The sequence below is a fragment of the Prionailurus viverrinus genome, chromosome E3, assembly GCF_022837055.1.
Source record: "Prionailurus viverrinus isolate Anna chromosome E3, UM_Priviv_1.0, whole genome shotgun sequence".
Lineage (NCBI taxonomy): Eukaryota > Metazoa > Chordata > Mammalia > Carnivora > Felidae > Prionailurus > Prionailurus viverrinus.
The window spans coordinates 39,487,923-39,496,077 of NC_062576.1; positions in this window are offsets into that span (position 1 = coordinate 39,487,923).

Here is an 8,155-nt window from a genome sequence, read left to right on the forward strand (position 1 = left end):
TCATGCTCTGTCTCTCCCTCTGTCAAAAATAAATAAACATTAATAAAATGGAGACTGAGGCCAGCGCCGATAAGTGGGCCGATGAGTGGGTCTGAAAGGTAGACGCTGGTGGCTAGAGTTTCCTCCACACCCTTGCCTCCCCACAGGTTCAGCTTTTCAGCTGGCTGGAGGGGGGCGGGGAGGGGTGCTCCTCCCTTGTGAGGGGCCGACTTGGTGGCCGGGTGGACATGGTGGGCAGTGGGGGGGGGAGGGGGCAAGTGGCCAGAGCCCCCTGCAGGCTGTGATGGGCCTGGGGAATCGTGGGGTTTGTCCAGCTAATCCAGCCCTGGGGCCCTAGATTTCACAGGGTGGGCGGGGAGGGGTGACTGGTAAGAAGGGGAGGGGAGGGGTGGCTGAGAAGGACAAATAGAGGCAGGCATTCAGGGCCCAAGGAATCCAGCCACACAGGTTCCAGCAGGTGTCAGGAGGCAGCAGCAAGTCCAGGAATCGGAGGGGCCCGGCAACCCTCCCGTAGCGCCTGCGTCCTGGGCAGCCTGCCCAGGGGTCTTTCCCGTCCCTGGGCGCAGAAACAGCCTCGGCACAGTGAGACCCACCCAGCCCGGTTTGCCCGAGAGCCTGCAGTTGGGCCCGGCCTCCAGGACCCCCCAGTTTCACAGGCAGCTTTAAACCCCTGATGTTGTCACAGGGCCAGTGCGGGGGGGAGGGGGGAGCGCTGCACACACATCGTGCCCAGAGGTGGCACTGAGGACCCTAATTGTTTTAGATCGCAATTCTTCTTGGGCTCGACACGTCAACACTCAAGCACAAAGACCCCCACACACGGGAGGTGAGTGCTCAGAGGCTGAAGACACCCCCAGACCAATCGGAACCAGACCCGTGGTGGGGGGCCCGGGGAAGCTTCAGCTTCCTCCCACCTAAGTCTACTCTTTCCCCCCCTTGAGAAGACAACGCACCTCCCCCCAAGGCCTTCGGGGAGGTTAAGAGTGGGACGATCTGTCCTCTGCCGAGAGCAGGGAGGGGCCGAGAGGACGCCGGAGGTGGTCAGGGGAACCGCCCGCAGCGGGGGTGGGCAGCAAGGACGATGCCGGGGAGACCCCGGAAGGCGCTTCCCACCCTCAGCCCTCACTCAGGCCGGGTCTTGGGTCCCCAGGTCCACCCGGACTTGGTTGGATCCGAGAACCAAAGGGTTAAAGTTGGGGCCCAGCGGGACTGTAGCTGGGGCCGGAATGTCATTGATATGGAGAGGGGGGGGACTCCCTCGGCGCGGTTACCATCTCAAAGGCACTTCATCACATCCACTGGAATCTCCACCCCCACTGCCTCCGCCGGGGAAAGAGGTGGGGGAGGGAAAACTGCCCCAATATACTACTGTAGAGGGAAACTGAGGCACGGGGGGGTGTGGCCTGCCCCACTTGCTGCTTCGGTGGGTGGTAGAACTGGGCCCTATCTGTGTTCTCGGCAGGCGGGCCGCTCAGGTGGGCGGAAGACACGGCAGGCTTAGGGGGGGAAGGGCGGGGGCGGGCTACCTTCAATCCTCACCTCCAGCAGGCTTTTGGAGGAAAATGTGGCCCAAAGACAAAGACGGGAACCAAAGGTCAGAGGGCCATCATGGGGCCAAGGAGAGCATGGGGGTGGGCACGGGGGCTGTACGGCCCCAGGGCAGCATCAGCCTCTGCTTCGGAGGTGCCCAAGGCCCCAGACTTTGTTAGGAGAAAGGCCAGATCCGCTGGCCGCTGAACCAAAAAGGGGCAGATGAAGCCCGAGGTCGCATATCCGTTCTTCTTGCTGGGTTACTACCTCCATTTTACAGACCCAGAAACAAGGTGGGGGAATGGGGGGCAATGAGAACTTGGCCACATGTACTCATGAGAAACAGGACAAGCCTGAAGGCGTCCAGACCCTGGCCCAGAGCACAGTGCGGGGGGATGGGGGGGAGGGGGTGGGGCTGAGCCAGGCCTCCCGGGGGCAGCACAGCAACCCGCAGGCACCACCCCACCCACACCCTGCCGAGGTCCTCCCCTGCCTCCCCTCCCTCTCCCCGCTCCCGCAGTCACCCTGCACCGGGAAGTCTCCGCAGAGAACCGCACCTGGATCTGGTTACACACCGGGAGCCACCGTCCACCCTGGGCGGCACCTTCACCGTGTCTGTCCCCGCCACAGAAGGCACCAGTTGTTCACCACCTGCTGTGGGCAGCTTAACGGAGCCGGAGCCCGGGCAGACCTCGATGGGCAAGTCACAACTGCAGTGATCTCCGGGGGGCCTCCCGGCTGTAAAACGAAGGGAGACGCCTGCCTGGCCCGCCCCCAGGGTCACTACAAGAATTTGCCCACCAGCGAGCACCCCACACAACTTGGGGACCACTGTAGGTACCGACTTGGGACTAGAGTATTTCGTTAACAGCATCATGGCGGTTTCCCTTGTAAACCTGGTCAGACGCCATGGATTGGGTAGCAATTAACTTTATTTCTGTCGTAACCGTCAGCCTTCAAATAGCAGTCTTTATCCGTCTGGAGTTTAGAGGCGAGGGGGTTGCCCCTCACCTCACTGCTGTGTTCTTACGAAGAGTGGACATTCGGTCTTGTCCCTCCCATTTGGTCTGATTCTCAGTGGAGAGGAGAAGAGAGCTCCAGGATGTGAAGAGGGTGAAGAGAGCAAACCAGCAGGAATGGGAACACGGCCAGAATTCAAGACAAGGGCAGGGGAGTCGTCATGAAGGTACCAGTGACTCTGGCTCCTGCCCAAGGACTCCAAGGGACAGCAAGGTTCAAGCCAGAAATAGGGTTTTAAATAGAGTGATAAGGGAAGCTGGGAAGACGGCTCTGAAGGTGGCCAGAGCCCCCAGCGACAGGACACTACTGGTATAGAATGCATGGTGGCCCCCACAACATGTCCAGGTCTTAAGCCCTGGAACCTCTGAATTTGGCCTTAACTGGAAAAAGGGACTGGGTGGCTTAGTCAGTTAAGTGTCCAACTCTTGATTTTGGTTCTGGTCATGATCTGATCTCACAGTCCTGAGATTGAGCCCTGTGTCATGCTCTGTGCTGACTGCACAGAGCCTGCTTGGGATTCTCTCTCTCTCTAAATAAATAAACAAGAGAAAAGAAAAAAAGAAAAAGACAAAAGGAAAGGAAAGAAAAGGCCTTTGCAGCTGTAATTAAATTAAAATAAATTTAAAACTTCAAGATGAGATCATTCTGTATTCAGGATGGGGCCTACATCCAATGACAGGTGTCAAAAGAGGAAAAAGAGGAAGATGTGAGACACAGACACAGGGTAAGGCCATGTGAAGACGGAGGCTGAGGCTGGAGGGATGTGGCCACAAGCTAAGGAACGCCAGGGGCCGCCAGGAGCTCAGAGACGCAAGGAAGGATCCTCCCCTAGAGCCTTGGGAGGAAGGAGCACAGCCCTGCAAAACCCTGATTCGGGGTTTCTGGTAAATTCGTTTTATTTTAAGCCATCCAATTAGTGGCGGCTTGCTGAAGCAGTCACAAGCAATTCATATACTGCCTTTTTTGCTAGTGGGTTCCAGGCTCTCACAGGTTGCCCAAGGTCAAGTTGGCTTCCCGATACCACGCTCGAGTTGCTGTAGAAGAGCCCAATGAGATAGGACATCTGCCTGTTACCTGAGCCCAAGCCACCTGAGTAACAAAGGGAACTTTATTCTGAGTTGTACAGCCTGGGGAGAACCTGGCAGGGTGGGGGTGGAGGGGAGGGCAAGTAAAAAGGGGACAGAATAGGGGCTTCCTTTCATGACTCACCTTGGGAGCCTTCCCGTCCCTGGGGATGACCTAGGCCTTGCATGTGAGGCTGCTGCTCCAGGGCCCAGTATCGGTTGTCCATCAGCACCGCTGCTATTCTGGTGCATCCAGACCTGCACAATCCTTGGATCTCTTTCAGTCCAAAGTCTGACTCAAAGGGCACCTGGGTGGCTCAGTGGGTTAAGCGTCAGACTTCAGCTCAGGTCACGATCCCGTGTTTGGTGAGTTTGAGCCCCGCGTCGGGCTCTGCGCTGACAGCTCAGAGCCTGGAGCCTGCTTCGGCTTCTTTGTTTCCCCCTCTCTCTGCTCCTCCCCTGCTCATGCTCTGTCTCTCAAAAATAAATAAACATTAAAAACAAGAACAGAAAGTTGGACTCAAGGCTTGCAAGGCAGCAAGTTTCCCAGAAGCCATACACACGCAAAGGAACAGGACCTTAGTGATGACATCCAAACCCCTCACTTTATAAGGGAAAATGAAACACCTTGCATACCCAGTCAGAACATTCTGAAGTCTTGTTTTCATTTCAAGCCAAGCGCCGTGTGCCCCCTGTCCCCACCGCGCCAGATAAGCAGCCAACTTCTCTGCACAAGGTATGAGTTACATTCTCAAATAACCAGGCAAGAGGCTCGCTGTAGGGCAGTGGGACAAAACGGAATAAAGACCCTATTCTTAAACCGAATTTATTTTTAGACTTGCCCCTTCCACCCCAAACCTGGGCCTCTCCTCTGACACTGCCTCGCGCTTCCCCAGTCCAGACTCTCACCGGCGCTTTCTCAACCTGCCAGATGCGAAGGCGGTGAGGGCGCCCAGCCCCGGTGTCCAGGCAGGACGGCCTACTCACCCGCCCGCAGCCCCTCGGGGTCCACGGCCTCGCAAGGGCCAGGCCATCAGCAGGGAGGCGACAGGAAGAGGTACGGCGGCGGCGTCCGCGGCGGCGGCGGGGGCAGCGGCGGAGGGAAGGCGGGCAGCAGCCAGGGGGCGCGGGGCGCGGGCGGCGCCAGCAGGTTGGAGGGCGAAGGCCGCGCGGGCAGCGGCGGCAGCGGTTGCGGGGGCGGCTCGGCGACCAGGGGCGGGCGGCCGCGCGCGCCTACAGGCCCGGGCGTGGCGGCGACGGCGGCCTCGGGCAGCGGCGGCAGCGGCAGGTGCGCGGGCGGCGGCGCGGGCGCCGGTAGGCGCGGCAGGTCCTGCAGCGCGAGCGCGGCGGCGGGCGGCGCGGGCACGCAGGCCTCGGGAGGCAGCTCCGGCAGCGCCAGGTGGGCGCCGGGGCCCCAGGGTGCCAGCGGCTCGGGCCGCAGCGGAAGCGCGGGCAGAGGCGGCAGCTCCGCCAGAGCGAGCGCCGAGGGCGGCGGCGGCGGCGGCGTGGGGCTCAGGCCGGGCGGCAGGCCCGGCAGCGGCGGGTGCGGCAGGGACGGCACGGGCGGCGGGGTCAGCGACAGCGACGTGCGGGACCGACCCAGCCGCGAGTGGCCGCGGGCACGGACGAGCCGCGGGTTCGAGCGGGAGCGGGGGAGCCGCGCCGCCAGCTTGGCCGTCGCTGCGGCGCAGCGACCTCCTCCCTCCCCTACGGCGGCCACGCACCGCGCGGGGCCGACCCGGCCAATCACGGGTCAGTGCGCTGGCGGCCTTCGCGTGCGTCCCGCCAGGTAGAACGAGCTGCTGTGGCGGCCAATCAGAGGCGGCAGCGCTCCCCGTCAGCGTCTCCTTTCAGCCTTCCCACGGTCTCAACCAATCACGGTGTCCCGCGGTGCCCTTGGCCCCACCCCCTGCTAGCCCCGAGACCAGGGGCTGCACACGCGCAGTTGGCGCCCCCACCTGGCCTTAGCTTCGGCTGAGTCGCTGCATTCCCGTGGCGGCCAACGAGGCGATAGGGCGGCCCTCCTGTTCCGGGGTTTGCACTTAGCGGTCCCCGAACGAGGCGCGCCTGGACGTGGGTCAAGACCAATCCAGATTTCAATTATCTTAAAGAAAAGGGAATTCAAAACTAAAATTTAGGGGTGGCCTAGTGACTCGGTTGTTTAAGCGGCTCACTCTTGATTTGGGCTCAGGTCATAATATCCCCCAACGATGAGACGGGAGTTCTGAGTGGAACTTTGTGCTGAACAAAGCAGCCTGCTTGGGATTCTCTCTCTCTGTCAAAATAAATATATTTAATATGCTTAAAAACTTTAAAAAAAACCCGAAATTTGATGACATGTAGCATTTGCGTTATTGTTAAGATATGAATGATGGGGGGGGGGGCAATCAGAAACGAAGGGATGGTAACTCTCTTTAAAACTGGAATATAGAAACCTTTATTAAAATATTAGATCATTTCTAGGTGAGAGGTGCGTGGGTGGTTCAGTTGATTGAGTGACTGACTCTTCATTTCGGCTCAGGTCATGATCTCGGCGGCATGGGTCTTCGCTGAGCATGGAGCCTGCTTGAGATTCTCTCTCTCTCTCTCTCTCTCTCTCTCTCTCTCTCTCTCTCTCTCTCCCCCTCTCCCTCTCTCTCTCCCCCCTTCCCTCTCTCCCTTCCTCTGTCCCTCGGTCGCTCGAGCTCACTCTCTCAAAATAAAAAATAAAAGCAAATCATATAGAAAAAAACATTTTGGGGTGCCTGGGTGGCTCATTCAGATAAGCATCCGACTTCAGCTCAGGTCATGATCTCACGGTTGGTGGGTTTGAGCCCTGCCTCGGGCTCTGTGCTGCTGGCTCAGAGCCAGGAGCCTGCTTGGGATTGTGTCTCCCTCTCTCTCCGTCCTTCCCCCACTTGTGTTCTCCCTCTCTTTCTCTCTAAAAAATAAACATTAAAAAAATTTTTTTTTAATTTCTAGGTGAGTTAGGCAGGATACCACTCAAGGACAGTGTGCTGGGCGGGCCCTGTGCCCAGATGTTAGCTTCTAATCCTTTGTTACTGTTAACAAAAAATCAACCGAGTCATTTTGACGCTCTAACTGGCTTTAAGCGATTCGTGAATTGGATAGCATCCCATCCACCAAGTAGAAGGGAGCTGCAAGGAGTTGGGCAGAATGGAAGATTTTTACAGGAAGGAGGGTGAGGCAAGAAAGTTTAGCTAAAGAAAAGATTGTGACAGCAAGGTCACCTTCTCTCAGAGGGGAAGGGGGAGGAGCGGGGCAGAGGAGAATTAGGTAGATTACCTCATATTCCTTCAGGTGGGGTGGTGAGGCCCATGTGACATTACCCCAGTAGTGCGGACTAGAAAATCCCTGACTGGTTAAGACTACGTTTCCCGGAGGGAGGTTGGAACTGCAGTTCGTAAGGGAGGTAAGGTACTAAGCTCCCCTTTGGGGACTGGGCCTAAGTGGCCCCACCTTTAGCTTGTGGTTTCCTAACATCAGTAAAAAGATGTGATTTAGTGTATACCTTGGGGCAGAGAAAGACGAGACTATTTGGATATTTTATTTTGGTGTTTGAGAGAGAAAGCATGAGCAGGGGAAGGGCAGAGGGAGAGGGAGAGGGGAGAGAGAGAATCCTAGGCAGTCTCTATGCTGCCAGCTTGGAGCCCGATGCAGGGCTCGAACTCACCAGCTGTGGGGTTATGACCTGAAGTCGGACGCTTAACCCACTGAGACGCCTAGCTGGATATTTTTTTTTAAATGAGTAGTTCTGTGAAAAAGGAAAAATCCAGGCCTCCCAAAGAGAGCAAATCAAATGAGGTTGGCTAAGAAAAATCAGGCTGGAATTCTGATGTTTATAGAATTTCCTAAAAGCTGATCAACCTTAAGCCTTATTTGTATTACTGTGAGGGTCGCCAGAGGTGTGGGCTTGCAAGGGCACAAGGCCATAAGCCAGAGGCTCAGAGAGATGGTTCTGGCACGGGCCTGCCCCTGAGTAGGAGCTCGGAACAGCGGGTCAGTCCCCAGTTGTGCCACCTCCACGCTGGAGCCGGGCAAAAAGACTACTGGGCGTCCGCATTTCTGTGCAAGAAGATCTGTACGCCTGGGGGAAGAAAAACGGGCAATCCAGTATCACCAATACTGATACTGGGTCAGTAACTGGCTTTTTAAGATGTTTGAAAGCGTTCAGGAGTCGGGGATGGCAAACGTCTGAGTTCTTCATTTCCAAGAGCCCTTTAAGTGCTCAGAAAGAACTTAGTGGTTGGATTTTGTAGATCGAGGAGATTATGTGTGTAATTGAAGTGTGTAAGGGAATTGGGGTCATCAGGTTTGGAAGGCATGCTAAATCTTCAGGGAGAAGTCAGATCTGGCAAATTCGTAATCTAACTTGAGCATTCATCCAAGAATGTGGGAGTGGGTTTTACATCCAAATTGTAAAGTTATTTAGTACAATAACATTGGAAAGCAAGTGAAAGCTTAAGAAAAAGATTTCGAGGGGCACCGGCGGGGGGGGGGGGGGGGGGCGGGCACAGTTGGTAAGGGTCCGACTTCCGCTC